Genomic DNA, 15,561 nt, shown 5'->3' with positions numbered 1-15,561 from the left:
AAACGGAGAAATGAAAGATTTTCAAAAAAACAAAAGACGTATTTGAACGACAGTTTAACAGAGGTCTCTAACATCAAAAAGAAAAATTTCTCCGAGAAATCTGTAAAAGAAATGTGCAGTGCCACCATAAAAAGAAAACACAAAAAATGCTCATTCCTCAAGAATATTAAACTAAACCACAGATTCAGTCTTTCTTCTAACGAATGCAAACTGCAAAATAGACTGAAAACTGCAGCTGCCATCAGTGAATGAAATGTCGGATATACAGTCGACTCCCGCTACAACACGATCCGACTTACGCGAAATGCCTATAACGCGATTTTTTCCTCGGTAAAGAATTTTATTCCTAACGCGAATTCTTCACCTGCAACACGAAAAATTTCTGAAAGGAATCGCGGTTTTTTCGTGAATGGACCTTCATCCCTTTGGCATCACTGAGAGCGGAAGTTCCCACACCGTGCTATTCTAAGCATCGCTTATACAAATAACTACTCCTCATTTTCCATTTATTTTTTTCATTCTATAAGGGAAAGTTGATGAAATATAATGACACCTAAGAGCGCTGTTTCATTTAAAGTTTGTAAAGATAGAAGGAAAAAGAGAAAGTTTCAACAACTATAGTGCATTTGTTTTTCTTACTACATAATATACGTACCGTAGTGGTTTATTTTACGTCTTTCTTCCCCATTGATCATTGATTTTGTGCATCGTAGCAGTTTTTTTTATGTTAAATAAAACGTTTTTTTTCAATAAATACAATTAAAAAAAATTCAATTTTTAATTTAAGAAACAGTAATGTATAGTTAAGAAGTGGTTTTTAACAGTTTGACGTGGTGTTTACAAGTGTCTTTAATCGTATGGGTATGTTTATAAAAGTTTTTGCATACCCTTTTCCACAACGCGAAATTTCGACTTACGCGAAGGGTCTTGGAACGCATCCCTCGCGTAAGTCGGGACTCGACTGTACTTGAGGAAGAAAATTTAAGTAAAACAACATCCATTACTATTCTATTTTTACCATTACTTATGACTCGATTTATTTAAACTTCTCTAATTAACGTCGTACCCAGTGGTGGCGCTAGGAAATCCCCGACAGGGTGGCAAACTTGCCCGACAGGGGGGCATAGCCAAATTTTACTTTGCAAGATCCCCCCCCCAGAGCCTGATCATCCTGACATTGGACATGGGGCACATTTCTATTTCAGGAAATTCATTTTGTGCCTCCCCCCCATTCCAGCTTTTTTTTATATGTTGAAGCAATAAAATATTTCAATATTTGTGTTTTTACACAACCGTACTAAATTTGGTGGTACCTCATATCACAATGTGGTACCTCATATCAATTCATATTCATTTAAAAAGTAGAAGAGATATAGTAGTATACGATAAATATATAAATGTGGTTAAACTTTGCAGTAAACCGTAAATACCAAAATGATCTATCATATAACTTTTAATAGTAAATACAGACTAAATTTGGAGTGGTTTTCTGATTTGCAAAGAGATCACACTTTTAAGGCGAATTTTTAACAAGAAATAGATTTTTTCCTTGTTTTGGCATTTGCAAAACTATCAATGATATCATTGTACTCTAAATTCTGAGTGAAATCATTATTTATTTTTAATTAACATGATAAATTAAGGGGATTTTGCCCCCCCCCCCCTGAAATCTAAGAGGAAGGGCCTGTGCCCCACATGCCCCTGCGGTAATCAGGCTCTGCCCCCCTCCAATTAAAGTGATAAAGAAACTAATCATTCTTTACGTCTAAAAGTACGAATTCCCTATAAAAATTAAAAACAAAAAATAAAAAAATTAAAATAGATAAAATGAAATATGTATGGAAAAAAATCAAATTTAAAATGAAAAACATGAAACTAGGCTTTTGTGAGCAGGGTCATCGCGAGATCAATAAACTAGAACTGTCTGAGAATCAGATATTGACGAAAAGTCTGACTATGATAATTTTAAGAAATTGAAGTCCAATAAACGAACTTTTAGTCGATCTGTAATGGTATTTTATAGAGAGTGAGAGCCGAGGTGCATCCTGAAAAAGTTTTAAAATTAAAGTATCGAAAACGCAATTGTAGGTCATGTTTGGTAACGTTAGGGTGATGGGATTAGTGACCGATTAAGATACTGAGGGTCCCCCCCCCCCTCCTTCCGTAATCAAACCTTATAAACACACAAATTTACGGAGGGAAACTCCAGGGCTCAAGGTTATAGCAGTGCTCATCCATTAGCTCAAAATATTTATTGGGGAGCAGAGAAACCCACATCTTAAGTAAACAAAAGAAGAGCAACTAATATTAAGTTAAAAAATTCAAAAGAAACTTGAGTCCGATGCCTAGCTTTATATTAAGATGAACCTCGCGAGTCAGAACACGCATAAAATTAAATTTATTTACATTTTCTTTCATTATATTATTTTTCCGGGATAACTTGGGAAAGCATGGAAACGGGAAAACGATTACAACTACCAAGTTTTGCTAGCGCAAAAGCAGAATCAAGAGAAAAAATTGAAAATATTTTGAAGAGCCTAGTTTGCTAAAACCCATTACAAGTATTTTATTTGATAACAAATAGAAACTGGAAACGGGTAAAAATTTTGCGCTAAAAAAATTAGAAAAGGTGCAAATTTTTACGATTTTTTAATTAATTTGTATGGTAATAAAAGGTCTACATCAATTAGGCCTAGCTGGTGGTGGATGGAGCCAGCGAGCAACCGGGCTAATCAGATAAATAATCATGATAGTTTCATAGGGGCCGCAAACATATTTCATTCCTAGATTTTTACAAATATCATCGTACAAATCACAGCTATTTGGAGGAAAATGTGTGGGCCGCAGAAGCATGTTTGAAATAGAAAATAAAAGTTAAAATGTAGTGAGATTTAAATTATTGAAATGAATAGTCACACCAGCAGTTCTAAGCAAGACTGCGTAGTCGGAAGAAAAATGACCGACTCCGACCTCCGACTTCGGGAATTTTAGAGCCTTCGACTCTGATTCCACAAGAACTGGCAGGGTTGCTGATTTTAAGTGAAAATGATCGACTCCGACTGTTGAATTTTTAAACCTTCGACTCCTGACTCCGACTTCTTTGCCTCAAAATCAGTCCGACTTCAACTCCTCACCGTTGGTTCTAAGTTTTTGAATGTACTAAACGAAAGTAATGTGTATGTGTGTGTGTTTTGTGTAATCCAAAAAAAAAAAAAAAAAACGAAACTTTATAATATGATTGGCACTATGCTAAACTCGGGATCCGGACAAAACGTCCAAATCCAAAACGTCCACGGACATAACGTCCAGCGGACATAACGTCCAACAGACATAATGTCCGAAGGACAGAACGTCCGACGGACATAACGTCCAGCGGACATAACGTCCAACAGACATAATGTCCGACGGAAACTCGGTAACAAACGAAGGTGAAAAATCGCGAATCTCGTTTTTCAAATTCAATGGTTTGCCGTAGTACTCAAAAAGGGCTATTACTACTGTACATTCCCGACTATCCGCGGAATCGAGTGGCTCAGGTACCGCGGATAACGAAAGTCGCTTATAATCCGAAAAAGGTTTAAAACCAGAGGTAAAGAAGACAGAAATTATCTTTTGCTTGAGAGTGATTGTATTGTAAATAAAACGTGAAACGTTTAAAAGAGATGCGGCATTAAAAAATACTTGTATTTCAAGTTCTACAGAACTAAAATAAACTAAAATTTAATCATGAGTAGGAACTTTCCGTCAACCTAAAACATTCAACAGCCCAGAAGTGAAAACAGTGACCACAACAAAAAAGACCCCATCAGAGAATTCCCAGAAGACCTGTAATCGTTTTCCGAACCGAACCTTTCTCAATCGGAACAGATGATAAAGATAATGTCTTACTCTCTTTTAAACTAGGGGTCTTCAGTAAACACATGTGTTTTACCGAAATCAGCTGAACGCTTTCCCTTGAGGCACGTGTCAAAGAGAAGTTGATGACAATGCATACCGACTTTCACGTTTTTTGAGAAGGAGCACTTGTCGTGGGAAAGGGAAAAAAAATCTGGGACGAATTGATTTCAGATCCGCGTTTTTGAAGAACAGAATTTTTCAACTATTTTTTTTTCTTTTTCCGAGACTTTCGCGGATAATCGAGAGTTTACTGTACTTCAAACAATAAGATTTACACTTAATGTTATTTATAAAAATCAAAAAATTGAAAATAACTAAAGCGTCTGGTGGACAAAAATATTGTTTCGGCTCTCCTGAAAAGAGCCAATTTTCATATTCGGTAGTTCAGCATAGTGCCGACGATATTACGTCATAAACAAACTTATTAAGTATCAAAGTGATTAACATTAATTGCACCAGTTTCTTTTGTGTAAGGTTTTTCTTTTTTTTTAAAATTAACTATATACCTAACTTTTTTATTTTTCAAATTTTTTGAAGCATTCATAATTCGAAAATGCATAACCATTAGTTTCAAACTTTTTATTGAACATGCCAGTTGAAATAGGTCATAATTTCAAATTTTAAGTTTTAATTCTCTTTCCAGACTAAAGGGGGAAAATGTAAATTCAAAGTCTTACCCCAAAATTTATCTACATAGACCATTTTTGCAGATCTACTGAGTCGGAGGGAAAATGGTCGACTCCAACTCAGGGCCAGATTTAGACTTAACGGGGCCCTAAGCCATTTTAGGTATGGGGCCCCTTTTGCAGTTTTAACAACGTTTCTCTCGGTGGTGTAAGAGATGCATTTTTTTATAATTTTTTTTTCTCCTTTACTATGTCTGTCTCTTTCATCTGAAACATACAGCGATGCAGCAATACTTTAATTTTGGATGATCGTGTTTAAATGTTTTCCCTGATGTCCTGTGTTGGATTGACCTTAAGAGGGGAAATGTTATCAAGAAAGTGACACATGACTCCCCTTTAAGTGGAGTACAAAATATTCCCAATTGGTAAGAGACCCGGGGATTTCTTCCCCGGAGGAAATTTTGAAAAATTGATATAAAATTCTGCATTTTGAAGCCTTATAAGATGTAGTTGGAACTACAAAAATATCAGGACAGAATTAGGCAAACAAAACTTTTTTTAAGTTATAAACTCTTTCAAAAATTAAGATAATACACAGTAAAAATTGTTTTTGATTCGAAAAACCAATGACAGCAGTCGACAGAGAGAAACAGCGCGGGAAACGAAAAGACAACGCATTGCTTCGTGCTCACATTGGCTTTCGATACAATTAGTTTTTAATCACCCCTCTAACTCACCGACAAACAATTCAACTCCGACTCCTTTACCTTAAAACCAGTTCGACTCCAACTCTCACTCCGACCCCGCAATCACTGGCAGTGTTACAGGCATTGAGGGAAAATGACTCCGACTCTTGGAATTTTTAACCTACAAATGCCGACTCAGACTCCTTGTCTCCAAAATTTGTCCGACTCCGACTGCGCAGCACTGCTTTTTTACACTATTTTAGTACTTGGAAAAAAGCATATTAAAAAAAAAAGAATATAGCTTGCAAAAAAAAAAACTTAAACAAGATTGAGTCTGGTATCAGTCTGTAAGTTGGTTTGATCGATCTCGAAGGAGCAATGTTGACTTTTGAATTGGACTTGGTCCGATCAAATGATTACAGCGGTCTGGGCTAAGCGCAGCTTTTACTTTAAGTTAGAAACATGAGTTTCGACTAAATGATAACATCTGAAAAAAAAATAAATTTGGAAGCAAAATGTATGTTTTCAATTGCTTTTAACACATGATTTATTTATTTATTTGATTTTGCCTTTTCCAAAAGGTTCGCCCCTCCCTCAAACATTTTTCTCAAAAAGAACCCAAACCCGATGCATTACCAACCAGACGTTTAATAATCCAATGATTGTTTAGTTGTGCCAAGCCCGAATGTTTAGTAAATCATTCTCTATTCCCAACAAAACTATTATGCAGCCTACAAACAAGATCAATATAAGTTTTTGAGAAAAATGTATTTAAAACGTTAAACAGCTATTTGCTTTTATTATATTAGGCCAAAGAATTTTTTTCCTGCATTTAGCATTTGCCGACAAGACATCATTGCACTAAAAAATTAAAACATTAAATCTACTTTAGTACACTTCTTGTATGAGGTAAAAGGATCGTTTACTCATCGATATGTTTTGTTGCAGAATAATCAACAATAATCAGAAAAGTTGTAAATAACTATAGTAATAACTTACTTGTAACTTCTGAGTGAAAATAAAGTACTTTAAAACGCATCAATGAGTCTGCACACTTGACATGCTGATGAAGAGCTGTTTAGCGAATGTAATAGGAAAGCAAAAATCTCCGAAGCATGTGTTTTCTCCCCCGATGACCCCCCCCCCCCCCATCCCCTCTCGTCTCGTCCTGGGTACTGTCATTCGGTACGTATTTCTCTCGTAACCCGATGACAACGCCTTAGGTCTGACCGGTAATCACCACTGCATTCTGCAGGGACGGGGATGGTACTCTTTTAGTCTAAGTGGACACCCTGAGGTCAAAACCAGCTCATCGACACCCTGCATCGACAAACACAAATTTCAAGGATCAAAACACCATTTCCCCCGAAGCAATAGCTATATTTTGTCACCATCTGGACGACGTTATACGGACTCGGGCTAACCTTGCCTCAAAGGAGATTGATTTTTTGTTTCCTTTTATATATATATATATATATATATATATATATATATATATATATATATAAAAGATACTTCTACTTTTTTCTACTAATTTTTTTTTTTTTTTCGAGTTCATATATGAGAAAATTTTATCATTTACGATAAACGCCAAAGCAAACAGATTCCCCGACGAAATACTAAATTTTCCCCGACGGGGGGGCAAGACGCTTCCGACGAGGGGGCAATTGCCCCCCCTGCCCCTCCCTTGGAGCCACGTCTGGTCGTACCAACCTCTGGAAGGCTCTAAAACCGTATGTGCTGAATGAAGACAAAATTAAATAATAAGCTGTAAATTAATTCTATTATAACTTCTGTCATTTAAAAGAAATCTGTGGCTCATTGACACAGGTGGTAGGACCCAATGAAGTATGGATTCCAGGGGGAATGAATGCTCGATCGGTATTGCATTTGTGATCATGGTCCTAGGGATTCGAAGCCCAGGTAAAGGTGTTGGTCCAATCCATTGGGACACTTCGCTCTTGTCCAGATAAGCTGTTGAAGAACATAAGAGGTTGGTCGTCTGGGCTAAGAGCCTGATTCAACTCGATTGGATCGAATTCTACACTCATGTCCAAAATTAGGGTCACAAACATGTTTTTACACAGTAATTTTAAATGACTATCAGTAAAATTTAGACAAATTATATTTTCCATATCGTGAAGAACCGGTAACACAATTTTAACCTTTGTTTTGGAAAAAAAAGTTGTTTAGCACTAGTTTTTGAGGAACTACTGAAATTAGACCGTTTAGACATCCGGGATTTTTGCCTACAATTTATTGCATTAAAACAAAAAAAGAAAAAAATTAACCTCTTTTCAGTCAGAATGAGTTCTCATAACCGTTTAGACGATTTTTTGAGATGGAGAGCAGTTAGCAGGCTTGAAGCTGGGCAGTCACAAGCGGAGGTGACTTGACGGTTACAAGTGGCACCGAAAGTTGTATCCAGATTGTGGAATCAATTCTAAACAAGGCGAACTGTAACCAAAAAGGCCGGTCAAGGTCGTCACAGAGCAACGACGCATGCACAGGATCGCTAATTATTGTATAGGGTGGCACAATGTTGGGCAGTTGTACACCACTGCACGTCTTCGATGCGGGTACTGTCCTGGGGTGCCCACCTGGGGGGGGGGGGGGTCATGGCGCAGACTGAGCCATTAAAATTTTTAGGGGAGCGTGTTTTGAGAGGTATTTTTTTCTTTTTAGAGGGGGGTCTTGCGTTTAGGGGGGCTTTGCAATTTTTAGGGAGGGGGTGCGCCTTTGCTCGAAGGGGGGTGCAATTCTGGTACTGTCAATGCACATGGCTATAGTGTTGAGATAATTGAAGCCAAGTGAGGTTGTTCTGGGGGGTTTTTGGCCCAGACTTCTTGTTTTTCGACGATAAAGCACGTCTACACAGAACCCAGATCGTTGATGATTTTCTTGAAAAAGAGAATATTCGATGTATGGACTGGCCCTCGAGGTCTCCGTATCTCAATCCTATTGAGCATGTTTGGGATGGTCTAGGAAGAGCCATTGCAAAGCTTAACTCCTCTTCTAATACCTTCCAAGAATTAAAAGCCTCGCTTCTGGAAGGTTGGGCTTTGTTGTCCCAAGCATTTACTGACATCCTCATGAACAGAATGAAAGCTCGTTGTGAAGCTTGCATAGCAGTGCACGATGGTCACACTCCATATTAGACAGGCTTTTCCCGAGATAAACAATCTCTGATTCATAATATAGCACCTTTTGATATCCCCTATTTCATAATTCTCAGTTAAAAACTTTTCCATGTTATGTTTCTATGTTCTTTCTTCTCCCATTATACCTCTGTGCCATTCGTGGCAATACAGTGAATATTTTTTCAGTTTTCGTTTCAGATTTTTTGTTTATGACCCTAGTTTTGGGCATGAGTGTACCAGTAGCGTGTAGCGTAGTGAGAAATTGGTATGTACAATTGACCGTATTCGATTCGCTCGAATACTGATCGAGTTAAATGTACCCCTTAATAAGCAGTTATCGTACTAGATTACAAGACTTCCCTTGTTAAAGGAAATTTCTCACTGCATTCGTGAAATAAACTTTAGACGTACGGTAAATGACAAGTTATGTGCATGGTTAAGGGATTTTTTATTTCATTTATATTGTTGTTGGCCTGTAATGTTGGAATTCTAACTTATGTATAAAGTTAATTCTCACGGTGTTAGAACTTAGAAATTGCACTTCTATAGCTGTGAACGTTTAATTTATTTTCAACTATGATTCATGTCTATATATTTTTTGAAATAAACTGGAATCAGTGGTTTGACCAGTTATTTTAACACTCGCTTATATATGGGCATACTAAAAGCTAGTAATGAGCATACTCGCTGAATTCAAATATTTTTAGGAATTACACTGAAGAAGTATTCAATAATGTTAAAATCCTTACATTTTCTTTCAATGTAATCAAATTTCAAGTATTAGAGAAGCAATAAAATTAAAAACTAGATGACTGACAAATCACTTTTGAAAGGAACTATTCTACTGCTACTGCTGCATTTTTTATTTACCGTTTGCCAAATTTAGCTTAGGTTTTATCATCAATCCTAAATAATAATTGTGAGAAAGAAGGGTAAAAAAATAGTTATGATCATATGTGCCCATAACTACGATACTTTTGACTAGTTATGGGCACATTAGCTTAAAAGGATCTTAAATATCTTTATTAATGGCAAAAACGAATGTACATGAGGGGGGGGGGGGGAGCTGAAGAATGAGTGCGTAGCTATAAATCTGCGATCTGATTTTTAAAAAAAATCAACGCAAGGACGAAAACTTAAATGTTAAGAAATTCATTGTTGGTGACTAAGAAGCATTAACGTAATAAATCACAGTGTTGACAAAAAATTATATTTGGAAATAATATGATGAGGATGTTTTTGAAAGATGCTATTTTGAGAATTTGTTAATTATGTTCCTGGAATATCAATTACAAACTTGATATTGGCAATACAAGACAAACCTGCCCATAACTGGTTTGGTGACCATAACTAGTCATTTACCCTGTTATGCTTTACACAAAAATAATTGTTAAGCAGAATGTTACTTGAAAACCGTATATCTATAGACTTTTAACCATGTGGATTAACTTTGCACCGATGCATATTTTATAGCACGATTTGACTTCAAGTGAAAATGTAAAAGGTTCAATGCTGCACTCTGCTAGCAAGATTAATTTCAGAACTTTTTATTTAACAAAATAAGTTAGTAACACTGTACACCAGTTAATTTTATGACTCAATAACTCTGTACTGTTCGGAATTGATTATTATGTGCCGGTCAAAAGTTTTAATGGTCAAATATTATGTAATAGTATATGCATTAAATTAAATTATGGGAATATTCTGATACAATAAAACAAAAATGGGGGAGAATTTAAACATTTAAGCACGTTGTTTTTTATAGTTCAAAGTAGGGCCACTTTAAAAAAAATCATTTTACATCACATGGTTCAAATTACGTTAAGAGGTAGAATAAATTTAAACCTGTACGGTTTTTATACTTGTTTCTTTATTTTGGGTAATTATACAACAATTCAGTAGGATGTTTTCTTTCATTTTTTAACTGAAAGCAGTTTATAGCAGTTTATGCCAATAGATGCAATAACACAATTAAAATATCAGTGAAGCAGTTAAAAATCGAAGAAATACGGGTCAAGCTGCCTTGAATTACTGCGTGTTAACACAATTTAATAAGTAGCGTGAAAATATATTAAAATAACTGCGATTTTTTTTTAAACAAATAATAAAGCTTCCATCTTGCAACAGTAATCATAATGAACAAACCTTATTTTCGGGAAAAATTGCCAATACTACATCAAAAGGTTCAATTGGATCATAAAGGAATGCGACGTAACTATGTCATTACTCATCACGTAATTTTCTTAGAACGCAAACATCACACTTTTTATTGCCTGTTATATGATGTCTTCAGTAACGCCTGCAGTGGCACATAAATCTGAAATTTATTTATTCTTTCATGGAAAAAGCGCATAACACCTGTTACAATATCACTTGATTTCATTATGTAAATAGATATAACACGATAACAACTTACCAGCCTCTGCAACAATGAGAAAACTATCAACAATCAACACAATGATTATGACTAGCATTGTTTTTGTAAGACAGTGTGTTTAAGTGTGAACAGACTCTGAGACACATAGAATCTGTGAACTAGCTCACAAATTCCTGATATTGACCGACTTGCTCAAAGGAGTTCACAGGTGCTCAAACATCCACATGACTGGAAATTTGTCATTATGATAGATCGGCTTTGGGAATATTCTGCATATCCGCAATTGGTTACGAAAGGCAATAAATGGAAGCAGTTATTTTTTTTTTTACCACAGTAAGTAAAATTATTTTTCTACTTTAATTGGCTGAAACAGCAAATTAATATTATCCTAGCAATGTTTTATTTTATACTTGATTTTGACCTTTTAAAAATATAATGCATATACATTTTTTTGAAGTTTCTGTAGTAAAATTATTTTACTAAGCGACATCAATGTTTCCAAAATTTTGAGTAAAATAATGGCTTTTGCTTGGATGCGAAGAAAATATATCTTGATATAGGTAAGAACTTACAAAATCCATAAATAAACTTTTTAACAGACTATCGCCACTGATTAGAGCTCGATTCTTTCACGGTATAAATCAGTCATGAATTTATCTGTAAACATACTGTAAAGCAAGTCCTTAAAATAATTTTATCCATTTCCTTTTTGTACCGACCAAAATAATGTTTTAGGATTTGATGAATTATTTGATGAATTTATTTAAATTTTTCATATTTCCAAAATTGGAAAGCATGAAATATTTCAATAGTTAGTCGGCGTCTAAAATAGTTTTTGAGATACAGCAAATTTAATTGCTATTAAAATGACAAAATTTATCTTACGGATGTCAAATTCACACATCGTGTTTACAGCTTTAAGCAGTTACTTTGAAATGATTGCACTCATTAAACGTCGGCAAATCCGTCACACGTTTTGTATGTACTTACTAGATGAACTTAGCTCCAATGCCAACACTGATTTAGATGATTCTGGAAGTAATAATTGGAGAGAATTAAGTGAGTGGACATCTCTGAAGTGCCTTTTTGGGCACTGAAGATGTTTTTCTAGTTAAAATGTTTAAGCAAAAGTCATCACATCCTAAAACATTATTTTGGTCGGTACAAAAAGAAAATAGATAAAATTATTTTAAGGACTTACGTTATAGTATGTTTACAGATAAATATCATGTCTGCTTTATACCGTGAAAGAATTGATTGCTATCTCTAATCAGTGGCGATAGTCCGTTAAAAAGTTTATTTATGGATTTTGTAAGCTCTTTACGTACCAAGATATATTCCTTGGCATTCGAGCAAAAGCCACTATTTCTAAAATAATTTTGAGACCTAGATAATCATGACTTTTGGGTCGTAAAAAAATAGTAAAAAAAACTTTATGGATTGTTTAGCTACACTCAGTTTATTCATGTTTAGATGATTGGTTTATGACCTAAATAATCAGTTAAAGTTTTAATTACCACTAGCAGTTTGTTTGAAGGTTTATTTGTTCTTCATATTTCACATGCTGGGGCTTATTTTTTGTCAGTAAAATTATTTAATTGAACTCATTTGTTTTAACCACAACTTGATTAATTTTATTAGTTACAAGTTTAATACAGTCAAGTGCTCATACTTAGATCAGTACCCTAACTTGGGACATTTTGCCGAATTTAATTTATAGGGCTGGTATGCATGTCAGTATTTCAGCAGTAAGAAATAAATGGTGTTGCAGAATAACGGAATAGTTATCTTTTGAGGCTATGTGATCTAAATGATGTTTTAGCTTTATGGGTTAGTTTAATGATTTTGAAAATTTCGAAAAAAGATAAAGTACGAAAATAACTTTGGTTACCAACACTAACTGAGCAGCATTAGTTTGAATTTGCTTCACACATCATCTCATCTATGTACCTGTGCCTTATTTGAGCTAATTCATTTCTACTCAACTAATTCAGTTTAACTAAATTCTTCATAAATTTGAGAAATTGCAAATACGCTCCAAACTTGGACACTGTTCCTCCTTGGGGACACTGTTCCAAGTTAAGGTACTAAAGCATAAAAAGTGTCTATTAGAAATGTTGTAGAAATAAAGTGTATAACTGTATTAAGAAAAAAGTATAAATACAAAATTTGTAAAATGATCGCTATTCTGATGACAATAAATGTGTCATTCACTAACAGGACAGAAAAGTTGTCATTGTTAAAAAAAAAAAAAAAAAAAGGAATTTATTGATGAGCAAAAGACGTTTTGCCAAAATATTACATTTGTTAGTTCTACTAATGAAAATGAGTCTCAAAGTATAGGTGAGACTAATTTATTTGTTGTGAATTTTACGTATTATGAAGGAATGAAAATGAATGTGAAAAGATGTGAAATGATGAACATGGAGAGCTCAGCTGCATTGATAATTATTTGAGCCCACAATTGCTTCTAAGCTTCAAAATACAGAGGGAAACGTGGAAATATTACATTCAAAAGAATAAAGATGGCTAGGGAGACATTCAACATTTTCAGGGACAAGTATACATTCTGAAATCTTTGAACGTTTACAAGATTATTATTTCTATCTAAATGATATTTTTTTTCTGTATTGAGCTGTAAAATAAATTTTTTAAAATGATATTTGGTGTCCCAAACGATTATCTATTGCTGCATACATGAAAGAAAGATCAAAATGTTAAGTGTCCTAAGTTAGGGAGGGAGTTCCCTAACTTGAGACAATGAACATTTTTTTGTTTTATTTTTAAAGGGACATATCTACACATCTATACCTTGTCCTGAAGTGAAGTACTAAGGCACATCCTAAAAATAAAATACTTCGTTCAAATGGAAAACATATGATTAATGTGCTACGAAAGGTAAAAGTTCAAAATTGTCCCAAGTATGAGCACTTGACTGTAGCATAAATAAAAATACAGGGTATAGGCCCGTCATTTATGGGGATGGGGTGAATGAACACAGCACAGTAAATGAACAATTGAATTGCTGGTATTTAAAGTAATTTTAGATAATAAGGTCTCAAAAGTTTTTCTTGAATAATTTCACAACCTTTTATACAAATTCAAAGATGGAACGGCGAGAAAATTGTGTGTTCGCTGACTGGTTAGACGTGCTCAAATACTGGGTTGCTGTACCACTTCATTTAAACTTCCCTAAAACATATATCAGAAAAATACAAGTCGTCTGTTTATTTTAAATAATTACAAATATTTTAGTTTTTTATCCTTTGCCAGTGACTCCCGAACTCAGGCTACACAAATGTGCCAATTGCGGACTGCCCGATTTTTCAAAAGCTTTCTCCTAATCACACCTCGGGTGAACCTTAAGGAATTGTTTCGTCATTTATCTTAATGAATTTGCAAAAGTTTCTTTTTTTTTCTTTTTAATATTAATTGTTAGATTTTTTAATTACCTCAGATTCCAATTTTTTAAAAAAAATATTTTCATAAAAAACGTACTGACGTTTTTTAAAAGTACGTCAATGATCTTAGTTATGCATTTCCTTTCAAATACCTATCAATTCGTTTCGGAAAGGAAAAGAAAAAAAACGTAAAAAAAAAATACTTTTATTCATGTATTTATTTTTTTTAGTTTGAGGGTGATTGAATAAAATTACTTTATTATGTACATTTTACTACAAACCAGTGTTGGGCATCAACTAAAAAAATCAACTAAATTTGTAATTGATTGATTAGTTGACTAAAGTAATCTGACTCCCATTTAGTTCAGACTAATATTTTAAAAATTTAATTCAATTGCAGACGAAGATTAACGTTAGTTTAAACTAACTCGTTAGTTGACTAAAAAAACTAATTTAGTTCAGATTGATTTAGTTCAGATTAAATTAATCAGATTGAATTTAGTCAGACTAAAAGTAATCAGATTAAAAGTAATCAGATTAAAAGTAATCAGATTAAAAGTAATCAAATTGATTTGATTACTTTTTTAATTCAGATTAAATTCGTAAAATATAAATATCACATGAACAGAGGCACATTTGTATTTCTACGTGTATATATATATTTATGCAAGCATACACGAGTTAATGCGTGTACATACGACTACGTGCGGGTATATACGTATATAAAAGTGTTATCCCGCGTATGTTCGTGTACGGAGGTATATTTGAAATTTTAAGTAAATATACATATTTATGTGTGCATACACAAGTAAATACGTGTATATACGAGTATGTACGTGTATACATGAGAATATGCATATGGATACGTGTAACCCCGAGTATACTCGTGTACAGAGGTAAATTTGCTTTTAATTGTGTATACACATACTTATGCGTGCACACAAGCGAGAATACGTTTATATACGTGTACACATGAGAATATGCGTATAGATACGTGTTACCCCGAGTATACTCGTGTAAAGAGGTACATTTCTATTTCGACGTGTATATACATATTCAAGCATGCATATACGAGAAAGCACGTGTACATACAAGTATGTTTGTGCACACACGAGAATATGCGTATAGATATGTGTTACCCCGAGTATACTCGTGTAAAAAGCTACATTTGTATTTGTACGTGTATATAGATATGTATGCGTGCATAAACAAGAAGATACGTGTATATAAAAGTATGTTCATGTACACACAAGAATATATGTAAACATACGTGTTACCCCGAGTATACTCGTGCACAGAGGTAAATTTCTATTTAAACGTGTATATACACATTGATGCATGCATATACGAGAAAATACGTGTATATACGAGTAAGTACGTGTACACATGACAATAGGTATATAGATACTTGTTCAACCCGAGTATACTCGTGTA

Source organism: Uloborus diversus, chromosome 10 (genome assembly GCF_026930045.1).
Source record: "Uloborus diversus isolate 005 chromosome 10, Udiv.v.3.1, whole genome shotgun sequence".
Taxonomy (NCBI): Eukaryota; Metazoa; Arthropoda; class Arachnida; order Araneae; family Uloboridae; genus Uloborus; species Uloborus diversus.
This window is presented reverse-complemented; position numbering follows the sequence as displayed.